Here is an 18,604-nt window from a genome sequence, read left to right as displayed (position 1 = left end):
TTAGCTTTTTATATTTTTACCATTAATTTATGACTATGATCGACATATCCATTTGACATTTGCAAATTTAACGGAAACCTTCCCTTTCCTCCCTTCTTTTTAGAAGTGTTCAGGAGGGAATCAATCAACTCCTGACACTCCCTTCAGGAAATATAGATCTCTCTTAGCGGACATCTTAACTTCCCCCAAAAGAACAAAAGGACACTGGCACAACCCTGTGCCTAGGCACTCATTGCTTCACCCATTCCAAAGGACAAAACATTAGTCAGTGCCACACTTTAAATAAGGAAATTATATGTTGACACTCTGGAACCTTTTGTTTTGTTTATCATATATAAGAGAGTATATGAGCAGTAGTCTTTCTCTTTTCTGAAATCCCACGGAAAATTATTTAAGTACATAGGACAAAATCTTAGCTATTAAACATTTAGAGTCAGAAAGAGAAATTATCTAACTCCAGCAATCAACCTTTAGGGTTCTATTGAGGCCCAATTTTCAAAGACTCCTTGATATAATTGGTATGGGAGCCATTTTGTGTTTAGTAGTTTTGATCATTTTCCACAGATGACTGATATTTCTCTTACTATTTGTTAAAACCTTTTCCCACTTCATTTACAAGCCTAACTAACTATAAGTACGTACCACAATAGCATCTGTGAATTAGATCTATAAAATTAACAGAACTACCTAAAAAAGATAAAATAACCATACTATAAAATATTGTTTTATCCATGATTTCCATCATTTAAAAATTTTAATTTTTACCCCAAATACTCCATGTGTAGCAATAATAGTCAATTTCAGAGTCAGGTTAAACCCATCTACATTGACCTTTACAGATTAACTGTTAATTTCTCGTGTGAAAAATATTTTAAAGATCATGTCTAACCCTGAAACTTACACACAGTTCATTTAAAGGTCACAGATCTTTAAGAAAAGATATAAGTATAAGCTAAACGAAGAAATTTTTACCGCACATACTGCTTTGATATTTGAATACATAATAATTTTAATGAGGCTATAGACAATCTCTACTTCTGAGGACTTCATACAATACATACAGGATTGTCCTGTACTACAAACGGTCCATTCAGGGCTTTTATTTCTAATTAGAATATGTGAATAAGCCGGGCGGTGGTGGCGCACGCCTTAAATCCCAGCACTTGGGAGGCAGAGGCAGGCGGATCTCTGTGAGTTCGAGACCAGCCTGGTGTACAAGAGCTAGTTCCAGGACAGGCTCCAAAACCACAGAGAAACTCTGTCTTGAAAACAAAAAAAAAAAAAAAAAAAAAAAACAAAACAAAACAGAATATGTTAATAAATTCAAGTGACCCTGGAGTAAGCTATTGCAGCCTCAAAGGGTGAAGAAAGAAAAGGCAGGTGGGAATGTAAATGTCAGATAGGGGTCATGAGAGTGTGTTAGCCACAGATGTAGAAACGGTAAAAGCACATGCAAAAGAAAAGGATAATAATAATAAAAAAATAAAATCCTTTATACATTCTTGGCCTCAGTTCTGATGTGGCTACTTAAATAAATGTTAATTTTAAAAGATCCTTTGAATATGTCATCTCTTATTTCACAGATGTGCCAAGGGTTTCAAATATATGTTTTAAATGAGTTCTCTACCAGATGTTCTATAAATACAGATAAAAGAATAGAAGAATATAGGAAGTCCAAAAGGTGGGGTAGGCAGCTAAGCAAAACTCAGGGAAGTCTAGAAAAGACAAAAGGACTGGCTTGTTTCACCAAATAATACTGAACAGGGCTGATTCTACATAGGCTCGCCATGAATTAATCTTGGTAAGAAGTCTGGCTGGAGACTTTAAACATAATGTCTTTGCTGTCCTAAGTGTTATCAGAAACAACAGGTGGCAAAGTAGCTCAGACCAGTGATACAAGATTCCTATATTCTTCAGGCTGAATGGTTAATGGTTGCTGTCCTTTCTACTGGAATTCCTTTTGTTTTATTTTTTATTTATTTTTTAGTGTTTAGTAAGTGTAGTCAGATTTGAGCAACTAAAGTAGACAATAATGATAGCTACAAGTAAATAATCATTGCTTAGAAAGGAACATTACCTTTTTGCTGCCTCTATTACACAATGTGTTGTAGATAAAACTGTTCAACAGATAAAATAGTTGTGACCTTGTTTCCAGCAAGTCAAGTGAGCAATATTACATCTGGTGTAAATCAAAATGACATTTTCTAGGTTTGCAAGACAGTTCAGTGGGCAGTGAAGATTGCCACCAGGATAAAGACCTGAGTTCAATTTCTGGAATACACATGGTAGAAAGAAAATAAACTCAAGCAGGTTGTCATTTGGCCTCTGCATGTGTACACAGGCACATAATTTTTTCATGAAAAAAATACAAATTTCTTCTCCTAGATGAACATACCAAAATGTTACTAGGTGACTTGATGCATATATACTCATAAAGTTTTAATAAGCATCTAGTTTGTGTTAATATAGACCATTACCAATGAAATTAAATTTCTTTTCCGTTAGTTGAAAGATTTTATCATTATCTGTTGAACATGAATATGGTAAAAAGACAATTTTTAACATTTTAACATTAAAAGCTGAACTCTAAATGTTGTCAAAAGTTCACTTTCCGCTTTGGCTAAAGTTAAATGAATTTTGTGGGTGGATGATCTATGTGTATTGGGAAAATGTCAAGCATGTGAATTGAAAAACACAAGCTGCATGTAGCCATTTCACAAACAACCCAATTCTTCCTTTCTGGGTTAAAGTAGGTGATAAATACAATTGAGAAAAATCTCAATTCAGATGTGGCTTTAACAAGTGCTTTTATAAATAAAGGGTGCTGGGTAGATGCACCGTTAGTTCATCATTCCTTGTGTCTCTGTTAGCATTAGAACAACACAGCAAGAAATGCTCGACCCAGAAAAGGATGAAGACTGTGTGTGACATTCTTCTCCACTGACATTCAATCCTTGTCTTCTGCAGCAATGTTTTCCTTCCTTCCTTCCTTCCTTCCTTCCTTCCTTCCTTCCTTCCTTCCTTCCTTCCTTTTTGTTTGACAGTTGTGTGTGTGTGTGTGTGTGTGTAACAACTCTAACTGTCCTGTAACTTGTTCCGTAGATGAGGCTGGCCTTGAACTCACAGATATCTGCTTGCCTCTTCCTCCAGTCTCCAGAGTATTGGGATTAAAGGCATGCCCCAACAATGTTTTCAAACCTTCTTTCTATTAAATCTGTTCCCTGGTGTTATGTTGGCTCTAATTTCCATAAAAATGTTTTCAGATAAATTATCATTCTCCAATTTATTTCACGGGTGTTATACTCAGCTGTCTTGGAAATGAAAGCTTTTATTTGTTGAGATATTTTCATAAGAGGCTTCCATGACCTTTTAGAACTCATAATTACACCATATTCAACAGTAAGATGGTATGTTTTAAACGCAGATGAAAAAAGTTTTGCAGTGTGAGAAAGAAACTAAAAAACATACATCAGAAAAAAAAAAAAACAGTTAACAGAAATCGCCTGGAAAACCTTTGTCAACAGAGTTTTGTGATGTGTCTATAGTTGGAACACCAGTTCTTTGAAATAGTGAACTCAGGATAACAGCTACAACATCAATGAGTTGCTAGGATACAAAGTACTTTATTTTCCAGAGATATTTATACTATACTAAGATGAAAATCAAACTTTCAATTTCAATTGTTCATTACTAAATTATCAATACATTGAGAATCTAAAAATATTGTCAATGTAGTGTAGTTGATTGTTAATGACACCGAATCAAGGCAAACACAGTTTAATAAAAGCTTCCTTTGTGGAAATAGTCACCAAAAATTTATGAACTTGTGTCTAACAACACTGAGATACAATTTAACCAAATATATGAGTTTAGAAAACACAGTTTCCTAATTCATTCATAAAATGGTGAGTTTACATGATGATATATACATTATCAAGTTTAGGAAAATCTAGCCATTCACAATTTTTGGCAACAAAGCCAACAAATAACTGCTTACCTCCACTGTACTTTAAAAAAGCAATTTGAGATGATACCCCCAAAAATTAAACTCATAGATAAACATTTCAGCTAAATACATATTGTTTTCAGAACACTGAAGACAGCAGTAGGCCAAATCAAGAAACCCAATTCCTTTTCTTTTAAAGCAATTTAATTCTATTTCTAATTCTCTTTCTGTACTCACTAGGAATTCAATAAAAGTATGTAAGATGAGCTCTGGTTAGATGGAAAAGATACAGAAAAGTATTAAGCTTTTAAATTTAATAAATAAGAGAAAGCTTGGCTAGCATGTAGCAGATAAATGGCAGAGACATCGAAGACTTGTGTGAAAGTACAGTGAAGGCTGCTGTCCGAGAACCTGCATCAGAGCTGAGCACACTGGGATTTGTGAACCCTCTTCATCCAATCACTTTATCTTATCTTCAATGAATTCCTCACATTTCTGAGACATCTTCCTTTAAAAAAATCTACCATAGTAACATTTCTTTTCTGTTTTTGTTGTTGTTTGTTTGGTTTTTTTGAGGCAGGGTTCATCTGTGTAGCCCTGACTGTCTTGAAAGTTTTCTGTAGACCAGGCTAGCCTCAAACTCAGGTATCAGCCTGCCTCTGCCTCCCAAGTGCTGGGATTAAAGTTATGTGCCATCATCATCCAGTTTCAGTAACTATTTTTAAAGATAACTTATTAAGTATATAATATAAAAGAGCTCCTTAATAATCCTTAAATTACTCTTATTTACCAATACTCTATCATTATCCACAAAGAAATGCATGTCCTTCCAAACAAATTAAATGTCATTAGAAAAGTAATTTGATCTTGAGATGTCCATATTCTTAGAATATGTATTCTAAGGCAGTGAAATTTTAGGCACCAACTACCAGTTTTGAAGGCCTTGCATTGTTTTCAAAAAAAATTGTTTTCAAGATCCTACTACAATACTTATATAGCGCCACACAGCCATCTGTAGACATTTCTACCAAGTGGGAAGCTGATTTCCTCAAATCAACACAGCATTAATATTCCACAATATAGTGTGCATTGTGTACATGCCAGACACTAATATGAGCTAAATAAATAATAATAATGTTTTTTTTTCCTTTGAGACTGATAATGCCTCTCAGCATTTAGAAAATGATATACAAATCAGTGATTACTGTGTGTGACACATAACCAAAAGGATTTTTAATCCTCAGGCTCCTTAAAGTGTATATGTTTGAAATTATTTTCTCAAAAATGCACTCTCAGTGGCTGGAGATGTGGCTCAGATGTGAAGGGTACTGGTGACTCTTACAGAGGACCTGGTTCTGTTTCTAGTAGCCACATGTAATTTAAAAATCTAATTCCAGAGCAATAGATCACACGATCTATTGGTACCAGACATGTGGAACACACACACATAAAAGCATGTGGGTAAAACACTCATAAAATGTTAAAAATAAACATTTTTAAATGCATAATTATTTTAAAAACATAAATATATAAAGTATATTGTATTTCATGGTTAAGTGGGTGCTAATTAAAGAAATAAATTGTTGATATTTAAAATCTTGTTAAAAATTAAATTCTCAGAAAATCCTATAAAAAGATAGTTGTGTTAGGAGTTTATATTTTTCATGTGTTTTCATTATTTAATATAAGTAATATTTAATTTCTATCCAGTGTTTTGAATATCAAATTGGAAAAAACACTATATAAATTGGTAATCTGATAAGATTTCAGGTGTTTAGAAATTATGTAGACTCTTCCCCAACATCATCATTGGCTTTTCATTAATTTTAATTTTCAATCATTTTAAGACATGCTTAATATTGACTTCTGATAGAATTAGTTAAATACAAAGATAAACTCTTTTGCCCAATGACATAAGATCATCACAGAATTGCAACATCATATTTTTTTTAGAGCAAGAAAGTCATTTATGAATAATACAGTGTGGCCCTCACTAATTGTACAAATGAGAATACTACAATCCAGAGAGATTATGAGATGCACCTCTTGTCTCATAGCAAGCTAACACCACCCACAGTGAAGACAACCTAAGTCTAGGGTTCTTCCCAGTAGGATCACATTCGCAAGTTGTCTATAGTTTACTCTGGAAAGAGACTTTTACCTGACAGGTATAAGATAAAATCTCTTACTATACATCCTGCTATGAATAGCCAGTGGCAATTTCATGTTTAGATTCTACATTTATTCTTATTTTAAAGTTCAATTATTTTAATCTGTAGGGTGCTTATATTATCAAATCAATTATGAACATTGTAGATAATTTTTATGAGGTCCTTTCTACGTAAAAAGCACTAGACATGTGAAGTCACATTAACTAAGTATGTGGCATGAAGTTAAGGAAACTCCTTGTGGGTGGCAAAGCTGCCGTCATTAACTGTAGGAACAGACGTACAAAAGAGAATGGAAAATGTCACAGAAAAAAAAAATAACATTTTCACTTAATGTTGTAATTTTTCCACATACATTTAGAAAACAACAAAATATTCAGGCCTTCCACAATTAAGCCAGTGTTGAAATTGCTGAAACTCAGAATTTTAAGAAAAATCTTTCACAATATCAATTTTTATAACAGTGACAATTTAAATAGAAATATTAAAAGAATGGTATAAAAATAAAGTACAGAAAAAATTCAATACATTCCCTGACTATATGACCTAGTAATCCTACCTTAGATGGCTGTGAAAACTCACACACACACACACACCCACTTGCATAGATGTATGCTGTGGGACTATGGTCTGTATCCTGTCACTTTTATTTTAAATAAACACTGATTGGCCAGTAGCAGGCAGTACGTACAGGCGGGCAACCAGGCTGGAAGTAGAGGCAGGGTAACAAGAATTCTGGGAAGAGGGAAGTTTCAGTCTGTAGTTGTCACCCAGACAGAGAGGAAGTCACACAGAGCAAGCAAGATGTGACTGCCTCATCGAAAAAGGTACCAAGCCACATGGCTAATACAGGCAAGTATTATGGACTAATATAAGTTATAAGAGTTAATGAGAAGCCTGAGCTAATAGGCCAGTCAGTCCGTAATTAATGCAGACCTCTGTGTGATTTATTTGGGACTTAATGACTGCAGGAACAGGCAGGACAGGAACTTCAGTCAACGGATGTATGCTCACAGAAACACAATACAAGAGTGTTTACAAGTCTTCACTTTTATCACTTAATTAGAAAGCCCAAATGTTTATAGTAGATTAATAAATGAATTATGATATGTACAGTACTAAGCAATAAAAATTGAATGAATTAATGATGCGGTCAACAAGAACAGAATCTCAAAGGTGTTATGCTGAGTGAACACAGTTGGGCTCAAAAGGCTACATATTGTACATCATTCTGAAAAATTTAAAAATATGAATTGAGAAGAACCTATGAAATCTAGGGATAAGAGGATTACACAAGTTTTGATTAACCAGGAGAAAGAGGAGGAAATGTTTAGGTGATAAAATTGGTTGGTGTCTTGTTTTGGTAATTATGACTTCTCCACAGCCCTTATATTTCACGGCATTTTACAAACAGGAAACAAAGGTTATCGATGGAAGTAAATAAACATTAGTTCCAGTTTTAAAGACACATGGTTGTTAAAATTCTCAAACATTTAAACTGTGTAATTTCAAACTATGGAATAGACAGGAAGCTCAAATGTATGTACTCAAAAATAATCCTGAGTAAATGTTCCCTCTAGTGAGATCCTGTCTTCCCCCAAATTAGACATTCAATACAGGACTGGTGGCACAGGGCCGTAATGCATACTTCTCATGATAGAAAACACAAGGCTAAGGTAGAAAGACCCTGAGTTTAAGGCATGTGTGGGCGCCAGAATACACTCAGACCAGCTACAGCAGCCTTGGGAGTATTCCCTTAAAATATGTATTAAAAATTAGTACAAAGACGGCCATGGTTATAATTTGCTGGTGAAGTGCTTTTAAGTTCTATCTCTAGTACTTCAATGATTAATCAAGCAATACATTCAATCCATACACACACGTACATGCATGCATGCATACATACACACATACATACATATATGCATACATACATACATAACCACGCAAGACAAAGTTTACATATTTTAAAACAATTTTTCAACATTAAATATTACACAAATAAAGCTATGTACACCAAAGAAACTGATGCCAGCACACTTGGTAACTGGTATTGATTTCATTACATTTAAAAAAAAAAAAGAAATGAAACTGTGAAAACCGATTTATTGTTTTGTTTGGGTTAGTAAGTGATTCTGTTGTCTGCCAATACTGCCTTTCCTGATCACTGTTTCATGGCGGTCTGCTCTGCGGTGTAAATGGCTGACAATTTCAGCTGTCTGCTACTGATGGGCAGCTATCTATCCAATGTCAGATGTATCTTTATGCAGATTATCAAAGGCTGCCGAGTCCGCACATGAATTCTGAAGGGCACTAACTATGTGGCTGACAGCATGTGACAGCCACTAAGCATGGAATAAGTAGGAATGAGCGTATGAATAATCAATGAGCATTCATTCTGCCCCTGGCCAGCTTCAGAATCCTGCACTCTCTCTGTGGCCTTGAAATTAATTAGAAATGTAATTTCCTAGTAAATCGAATTTGTTTTAATTTTCCATAAACAAACGAGTAAAAGTAAGAGACACCAGTGACCTTAAGTCTGATGCATTATATATCTTCAGGAAAAATTTCTACTTAAAAATGAAGACTAGCATCAGTCTGGATGCTATTTCTATAAAACAGTATGCCACTTTTTCTTTATATTTATATACATAGTGAAAAAATATGTGACTATGTGTTAAAAAATTACAAAACATAAACTACATACAATAAATTATATTATCATATTAAATAAATTATATATTATCTATGAACTATTTACTTATTTCTCACATATACACACACATGCATATATATTTATATTCAAAGAAACCTTAAACTTTGCTGTCTACACAGGCAACTACGCAGTACCACTAACAGCAAGGTCAGTTTCCATTCTGATACCTATTCCCACCAACTGCTTTCCTCTCATCCTTCAAATGCAGTCATGAAGCTCTGTCAACTTCACTTTGGAAACAATCTCACAGGTGTGACCACCACTCAGTCCCAGCAGTTGCCTTAAACTGGATTTCATTTGACAACAATTGAGTTATTACAAGAATATTCCAGCTAATCATTGTCTTATATTCACATTGCCATCTGTGATATTTCCAGCTATCTTTGACGAGTCCATGAGCTAGGCCAGTGATCCATCATAAAAGATACATAAAAGAAGAAATAGGCATCTATAAATAGGAATTATTTCCAAGTACCTGAACTTATCATGTGCATATGTGTGTGTGTGCATGCTTGTGTTTGGTGTGGGTATGGTGTATATATACTTATTAGTCTTAAAAAGTATATGTGTGCAGACATGTATGCTTGTGTGTACATGGTTGTGAAGATCATAACTAGACATTGGGTGTCTTCTTCAACTTTTTTCCATATTTATGTTTTCGAGGCAGAAACGTGAAGTTTATGTTTTTGGCTAGGCTTGCAGCACACAGAGATTCTCTGGATATGCCCATGTCTGCTTCCACAGTACTGGGTCACGAAATATGCACTATCCAAATTCCTACACTTGCGTGGCAAGGAAGACACTATACTACAGGAGATATCTTACTGAGGCCCTACAAGAACTAATTTAAAGAAGCAAGGGAAAAAATCCTGGCATAAAACAAAAGAGGCAGTGCCACAGAGGACTCTTAGATACTTACAATTTTAAACTTTTGTGCAGTTAAGGCCAGCATGGAAAGGGGACTTCTAGGTAAGGAGATACGAGCATCCGAGGAGAGTGAGTAGAAGGAAAACAAGGGCTATGGCTCTTGGTGGAGGAGGTTTTCAGCACATGTTGAAGCCAAGCCAGCTGGAGAGCCAGAGGGCAGAGACTGAGTTGTGAATTATGACAAAGGTGGTAAAGATGGCCCAAAGAAAAACATCTCATACTGCTTCTTGTCTCCACAGCACAGGGCTCAGATTGGACTCAAGGCAGTAGCCAAGGGGGTAATAAGAAGTCTGGCAGAACCTGCTGATGGATACGCCATCTGTGGGAAATTGTCTCAGCATTACTCCAAGTGTTTATACCTAGGAATTGAAAGAGTGGAGGCAACAACTATATGTTTGTGTGAGAATGGTTTTACTAAACACCCTTCATTGTTTTGAAAACTTTCATTTGATGTTGTGTGGTTAAAACACACTCAAAGAAGACCTTTACTACAGAAAGGATGCCTTCTCCAGTGCGTCCTTCTTGAGTCTCAAGCACTGATACAGTATTTTGGACATGCTGTACTCTATTCTAAATGCTATGTGGTAGAAAATTTTATTAACCTCTAACTACACAAGAGGGAACAGAAGCATAGGCATGGTAATAACACATGAAAGGTCATGTGTCCGGATTCTCTCCAACCCAGCAGCACTTCCCCATGCTTCTCAAGTTTGCATTGTGTGTCTTATATTACAATGGAGTCTAGAGGCTCCCAGTACTGAGACTGAGCTAACGGGTGGGCTACAAAAGGAGCAGTTAGTGGTATCTGGTGTGCTGAATATGTTCAGTCTTTTGATTTGGTTGGCAATTATTTAGCTTTCACTGCTTGTCAAAGCAGACTGCATATTTTTTTTATTAAATTTTTTTAATTAAAAATTTCTGCCTCCTCCCCACCTCCCTTTTCCTTCCCCCTCACCCCACTTCCCACTCCACACTCCCCTCCCCCTCCCTCTCCAGTCCAAAGAGCAGTCAGGGTTCCCTGCCCTGTGAGCAGTCCAAGGTCCTCCCCCTCCATCCAGGTCCAGGAAGGTGAGCATCCAAACAGCCTCGGCTCCCACAAAGCCAGTACATGCAGTAGGGTCAAAACCCAGTGCCATTGTCCTTGGCTTCTCAGCAGCCCTCATTGTCCACCATATTCAGTGAGACCGGTTTTATCCCACAGACTGCATATTTTTAAATGATAAATTTAATACACATTATACTCCTCTATATTTAAAAACACAATGAAGCAAGTAGGGGCAGGAAACAAATAGGCTGGAACTATACCGACACATTTGTCTATGGGGAGACTGGTTATTTCATATAGTACATAATCTGTTCTTTTCTTTGTTGTCTGTCTGTTTACAACTGAAGCAACTCTCTTCATGTCTTCTGTCATCTTCCTCTTCAGGAAATATCTCACAGAGTAACTCTGGCTGGCCTGGAAATATCTCTAAGATATCTCTGCCTGACTCTGCCTTGAATCCTTGTGTTTAAAAACAAGATCACTCTCAGTCATGTACTATCTTCTAATGAGAGTTTCTAGGAAATACTCGATTCAATATTTTTAAAAAAATTATTGAGTAAGCCTGTTTCTGTTAAATTACTTTACTTCACTGTATCAGTGACCTAATTTCAGTTTTAACTTAGTAGATGAATGTCTACAGCATTTAGATATTAATGTAACAAGCTAATCAATTCCGAGTTACTCAATCATACCTACTTTCAAAAAGAGGAGGAATGTTGTTTACATATGCAAATGATATGGAGAGGAAAATCAGTTAAGAATAAAAAAAAACATTTAAATCACTAAACAACATTCAAAATAGACTTTCTATAAAGGCATTTGTAATGTTTCCATAATCTTAAGTTACTGACTGTGTTTAAGGTTAATTGTAAACTTGGAAAATACATTGTAGTAGTTTATAGTAAATAACTATTGTTTTAATGAATCAAAATTCAAGAAATATTAATCAGTTAATAATAAAAATAAGAAAATCAGAAGCCTTGATTTTTTTCTGCATATTTATAATAATTTAAAGTTCCTTTACAAAAATTAATTGGAATATTCCAAAAAGACAATAGAAGCCTGGCATTGTTGTACACAGCTGCAATCATAGAACTCAGGAGACTCAGGGAGAATGATTTTGAACTGGGGTACCTACTCAGAAATTATCCCCAAAACAACAACAACAAAAACAACAAAGAAAGAAATCCTAATTGTTACCATTGAGTATGAGTAAAAAGATCTGCTTTATATTTTATGACTTGCTTGAGAAAATATGTAACAGCCTAATTTAATACTCTGAAAATTTTCATGTTGAACTTAATAAATATATTTGTAGTAAATAGGTCAGATTTGAAAATAATCTGCTTTATTTATAAAACATCCTGATAATATAAAATAAGTATACTTAATTTATTAATTTTATATTTATTTATGGATAAAAATTGAGAACAAATAAAACAAATTATACAGGAATGACATCAATGCATTGTCCTGGTGTCCATGTACCAAAGGCAGCGAAAATCTTGGCATAGTTGTTTCATAACTATTAACATAACGCTAATACAGTAACGTAGCCATCAGTTCTTTCCAGAGCAGCAGCCACAAAAAACTACTTCCTTTAGCCAAATTATTTATCATATAGATTGAGTGCATTTCTTCACAATAACAAGTATGCTCAACTACATTATTAATTGTTCAGAAAAGAAAATCTATTTTCCCAAAACACATAAGATATCAAACTATCATTTCAAAATCTATAAAAACACTTAAACATGCTGCATTTTCAATGTTACTAAGTCTCCTAAAACATATATCAACTTGAGTTCACATATTATAAATTTATTTTTAAATATTCAACGATAATAATCTATGAATTACCTTAATTTGTTCTTTGATTGCTAAAAGTCCATGGTTTTGTCATCTTCTGACTTACTGAATTCAACATTTCTGTAAAAAATAAAATAGAATACGCAATTAGATGTCAAAAAATACTTTCTTTGAGCATGTTAACCAAAGAACTAGTAATGTTTTATTATTTGAGATGCTTACTTCCTCGCAACACTTAAGAGTGTCCCAGCAGAATGAGAAGAAGAAAGAAAACTGGAAAGATATAGGATATAGTTTTAAATAAGAATGTTCAATGGGCATGTGAGTGAAATGTTTAAGTATATAAATATTTTCCTGCTTGAAAGAACACACAAGACTTCAAATAACTTTTGAAATTGCCAAGAATCTATGGCCTCTTACAACAAGCATTTATTTCTAAGACCTGAGACAAGATCAATAACTTCTACCATTTGAAAACCACTAAGGAGAGATAACAAAGACACACTGCATTTGGTTATACACACACACACACACAAACACACAAACACATACAGATAAACCCATTTCATATATAGTTTTCTGTCCTCCCATAAATGAGTTTATTAAAACAATTTCCAGGATATTGTATTCATTTTCTTAAAATTATCAAAATTCCATTTTAATCACTAAAATAAGAATCTGTATGTCAAACTTAGTACCAAAAATATTAAAATGATGTTGCTCTTAAAAATATTTTATTTGGAAATTTAATGTATCCTTGTAGCTCTGTGACATTAATTTTAAAACTTTCTAGTGAGTATATTTAAGAATTTACACAATTAACATACCTAGCAATTATTCTAAAATTAATTACACTTATTTAGTAGCAATAGGAGTATTTTTGTTTCTCCTAAAGGGTTAAGTTACTATACACACCACAAATAATAACAAAATCCATTATCTCTTCTACCATTTTGCCCCCAAATGAATAAGGAATTAGATATGGAGCAGGAAATCAATACCATGGAATTAAACAGAGTCCTCCTTAATAAAAATACTGATTGATTAAAATTAAATTGAATATTAGTAGAAACTATCCTCTAATGCAAATGTTTGACATGTTAGTCATCTTGAATTATGAAAGTAGCAGGATTTGCTGTATTTCATAAGTGTTCAGCAGCATTTGTGTACTAAGTAAAATTTTATTCAAGGGCAAGCCAACTCCACATTTGAATCACATGCTTGACTACTCAAACAAGCAACTCTTTTATAATCAATTGCTTGAACTACCCTGAATAACCTTCCTTCAACAAATCTAGCATTCTTTCAATAACTAATGACCTGATAGATTACTTCCCTCTTGCTTTTGAAAAATGATATTTATCACCTTGAATAAGTTTTATACAACTGGATAGTCATGGGTCACGGTAGAAGCCTGCCCACAAGTATCATGTTCCTTTAGATATTTTGCATCACCTCGGAAATACATTTTTAATTTAGAGATGGCCAATTTTTCAAATTTCATCTACCCTAAAACATAACCAATCAGGTGTTCCTTATGCAGTCTTACCACCATGCAAATATCTGTTCTGAACACCACTTATAGCGAAGGTTACACGTTACATGTTAATCAAGGCTCTAATTTCCCTACGTTGTATTGCTTCCTCCCATTGAAACAAATTGTCTCATCAATTCTGACTGGGCAAATCAAATGTTAGATTTTCATAAATCAAAAACAAGATGTTGTTTATTGGAAACTGTCTACATGGTTCTCACATAAACTGAGATGATAAAGGAAAGCCAACAGTTATCTGTGTCCTTGAATTTGCTTGTGTAGCCACTTCTAACAACCCTGGTTCTCTTGATTTTGATTTTTTTTTTTTTTTTTTTTTTTTTTTTTTTTTTGCTGTTGTTGTTTTGTTTCATACTTCTTTTTCCTCCATAAGCAATGAAAGATGGTCTTCATCTTGCAGTGGAGCTATTCAGCACCACGGTGATCTACTTTTGAGGGTGAATCACTTCATTTAGAGTCCAGAGGACATATACTAACTTGCTAAAGCCACCTAGAATCACAATGAAAAAGACAAATAGACAAGAAACCTAAGGAATGGAAAGGAGAAATCAAAGGAAAGAGAAATGCCGAAACAGAAGAGCAGAGAAAGGATCCTTATCAACAGATAACTATGTTATGAGATAACATGGATAAATTCATCTTCTATTTAATATACTTAATGTAAAATGGACACTCAACAACAGATATTGTAAACAGTTTGAGTATATGATTCTTAAGGAAGTGATTGATGATATTTTAATGCGATTAATGCTTTTTAGCACCTGATCATATTTTCATTACCTTACAGTTGCACATGGTTCAAAATTAGCATAAAAGCAATTCCCTAGAAATCACTGTAATTCATCAGAGGGCTGGAAAACTAGAAAGGAAGACTTTGGGTCTAAAACTAGATTTACATTCATTAAGTATAAAAATTAACCTCTGTTCTTGATCAAACATTATAATTAATCACATTTAAAAGGTAACAAAATAGATGTTGAGGTAAAATAATGAATTGAAAATTTATAAAATCAGTAATAAATGGAGAGAAAAATTAAAAGGAAGATTATTTGTAGATGTTCAATATATTTACTGTTTTGGTCATGCCTCAAAGTAGTATAAATTCAAAAGGAACTGAAAAGATTAAAAGACTACTCAGAATGTGCCTGGGCAGTGGTGGCACAAGCCTTTAATCCCAGAACTCAGGAGGCAGAGGCAGGTGAATCACTGTGAGTTTGAGGCCAGCCTGGTCTATAAGAGCTAGTTCCAGGACAGCTAGGACTGTAACACAGGGAAACCCTGTCTTGAAAAACCAAATAATAATAATAATAGTAATAATAATAATAATAATATAGGAATGTATGCACATTCCAGCTAGGAACCAGACTGAGGCAGAGACATGGGGAAAAGACATGTCTATATGTACATATGAATATTTTATTTATTTATAGGCTACATGCTACCTTTGTTTTTGTCTGAAGCCATACACATATTTTATACATAATAAAATTCTCACTGTGTAGCAAATGCTCTTTTAATTACCTCATATTGTCATTTAACTTTTTAAACAACCACCTGAAGTTTGTTCAGATATTTTTGTCTCTACAGTGAAAGGAGATGCCAGGTGAAAAATTCAGCACTTTATTCCATGAACTCTAAATTCTGGTTCTATGCGTTCAAGTTTCTCAAACAGGACTTCATTATCACTATTCATTTTTGATGAAATATTTAAATTGAATGAAAGATAGGCTTCCATAAATTATTTTCTCAGAAGACAGTCTCAAGAAATTTGAGACACTGCTTACTGTTGGAGATGGCTTCACAAGTTGATAGCTAAATGATCTATCTCTAAATAGCCCAATACAAATTAGTGTTGGACCACAATGGAAAAAAGTTCTATTTTTGCATCCTTCATATACTCATTCCAAAGTTATAGAATATGCCCTATTGAAGTGCACCAGAATGGTCCACGCGGCAGTAAAGAAGTGACAAGAATGGGCACCACCAATCGCTTTGCAGACTCTTAAGTGTTTTGCAGCAGCTGTTGGGATTGAACCTGGGGCCTTTGGAGGTTAACACAGATTGTGCTACTGAGCCACACTCCCAGCCCAACTCTCCTACTTAAATTGTTCACTGACCACTAAACTAAAACGGTACAAGTGAGAACCTTTTTCATAAGGTGATTTTTCTAAATGCTAGCACTCAAATCTGCCTTGCCAATAGTGTCGCAATTATCTACAACTTTTTTCCAATAAGGGTTTCTTCTCAGAAGGCTACAAGTGTACCATACTGCATACTGTAGAAATTATGTTTCATAACTTTCTAAATGAAGAATGGACTCTGTCTCATTACAAACATCATTTACAAAATGGACAACAACAACATCAAACTGACAAATAACTTAGCCCATTGCTAGTTAAAAACTCTCCTGGACAGAGCAGTCTGAATGCAACGCCTTACAGCGTTCAGTAAACCATAATCCATGGCATGCAAGCATCTAAAAGGGGGCATCTGACAAAGGTCTGAGTAGGCCAGCAAATATTTTCCCCAATATCAATGACAAAAAATTTGAAGTTTCCATAAAAGGTGATATAGGTTCAGAGAAATTAACAATTCATCTATCAGATTAGGAACAGTTAATGCAAGATAAAATATTGAAAATATGTGAACAACAACAGGGTCCTGGATCAGATTGCCCGTAAATTGTCCAAACGCTGTTTGAGTCTTACCTGACTTAACATTAGAACATAAACTAAATCTCAATAAAGGTAAAAAGACTGATATCATAAACGTGTGCGATGAAACTGAAATTAGCAATGAAAGCTAGAAATTCCTAAGTATATATCAATTAAAAACAACAAATAGAAAATACCTTAAATTGAACAAATTCAAACACATATCAAAATTTTTGGGAGGCAGAAAAAGCAGTGGTAAAGGCCAACTTATACTGTACAAATTTTACATTAGAAAGAAAAAATTACATAAAATCAATTAGCAGAGCTTCCACATTAATCAAACAGAAGAAGCAGCTAAATGTACCATTATTACAAAGGAACAGCAACTAAAAGAACACATAAAGTTTATTGAAGACCAATGTTAAAATAATTACTATTTTTTTTAAAAAATAACATGATTTAGTTTTTAAAATTCCATTAATTTCTTAATGCTACAAAAATTTCTTACTTTATCCATTATGCTCATTATTAGCAATGACAATTTAACATATTTACTCATAAATTTTTCTTCTACTGATAAAATAAAATATTTGGAACAGCTAATAGACCTTTAAAAGATATAACATATTTACATGGCACAGAATGCTTCATAAACACATTAGTCATTATATTTACTTGTACAACTCCGAATTTTGGTAGTGATTGTCATCTTGTCTGTCTACATCCATTAGATAGGGTAATATAGGTAAGATCGGGTAACAGGGTAAGATTGGGTAATATAAGTAATATAGGGTAACCACATCACTCCATCCTCTATCATACTAAGCCATCCCATAGACTACCATACCAAATCATACCCTTGGACGTGTATGACAAAGACAAAGGAACAATTCTGTAACTGCTATATACATAGCCTTTCTGCTAAGATGTTCGGATAGGACAGTATAAACACACAGAGTTTTAACTCCTCACAGACAATCAAAACCAAGGATTGGGTCTTTTATTTCTTTTAGGCTTCTCTTATATGACACTTCTACTAAATAGACTTGGAAAGATCTTGAGTGAAATGAAGTCTACATATAAGTATTTGCCCATCTACTACTTACAATAGAGATATATCCCAAAAGTACATTATAAGTTAAAAATATGTCAAGCAATTAAAAGCATATATTAGACAATCTATTGAAAAATAATATTTAGCCACAAAGCCACTGTAGAGTTTCTTACTGTTATGGTCATGTGGCTGAGTGGGATCAGGAAGCTACAAAGGCTTCCCAAAATTTCAAAAAAGTATGGTAAAGTATGTCTTGGTCACAATTAAAATTCACAAATTCCAACAATTTAGTTTTTACTAACTGATTAACAATTTTGCCCCATCACAACTCAAAAACCGTAAATTGAACCACTGTAAGTCAAATTGAGGACTGTCTATAGGAGATCAATATTCTCATTCCATAAGACTCTGGTATAGACAACTGTACTTGTGTGGTATTTTCTCCAGGAGCCTCTTTTTTTATATAGGTTTTCAGCCTTGAAGAAAGAATAAAAAAAATAAACAAAGCAGGTCTTTATCAAGAAAGTAAAACTACACAAAATCAGCCATGGGGCCCTCATTCTTTAAGAGTGGAAAACATGGGGCTCACAAGTGTTTTAGCTTATTGTTGGTATAGTAAATGACACATTACTCAGACATATGCTTAAATAGGTGGAAAACCCTGCAAATATCCATACCTTATGAATTCTAGAATCTTATCTCCAAAAGAAAAAGAGAAGCTTCCAATGATGGA

The 18,604-nt window shown here is 34.1% G+C and overlaps 1 protein-coding gene across 15 annotated transcripts in view; it reads right to left on the bottom strand.

Annotated features, from left to right (window-relative positions):
- The window catches only part of Adgrl3 (adhesion G protein-coupled receptor L3), a 742,119-nt gene that overhangs the window by 555,472 nt on the left and 168,043 nt on the right, over positions 1-18,604 (bottom strand). For all 15 annotated transcript variants that reach the window (XM_057771795.1, XM_057771780.1, XM_057771783.1 and 12 more), the window contains one exon: positions 12,663-12,731. The gene's annotated coding sequence lies outside the window, so the exon portion shown is untranslated. The remainder of the gene's footprint in view (positions 1-12,662; positions 12,732-18,604) is intronic.

Source organism: Chionomys nivalis, chromosome 6 (genome assembly GCF_950005125.1).
Source record: "Chionomys nivalis chromosome 6, mChiNiv1.1, whole genome shotgun sequence".
In the NCBI taxonomy this organism is placed as follows: domain Eukaryota; kingdom Metazoa; phylum Chordata; class Mammalia; order Rodentia; family Cricetidae; genus Chionomys; species Chionomys nivalis.
This window is presented reverse-complemented; position numbering and strand designations above follow the sequence as displayed.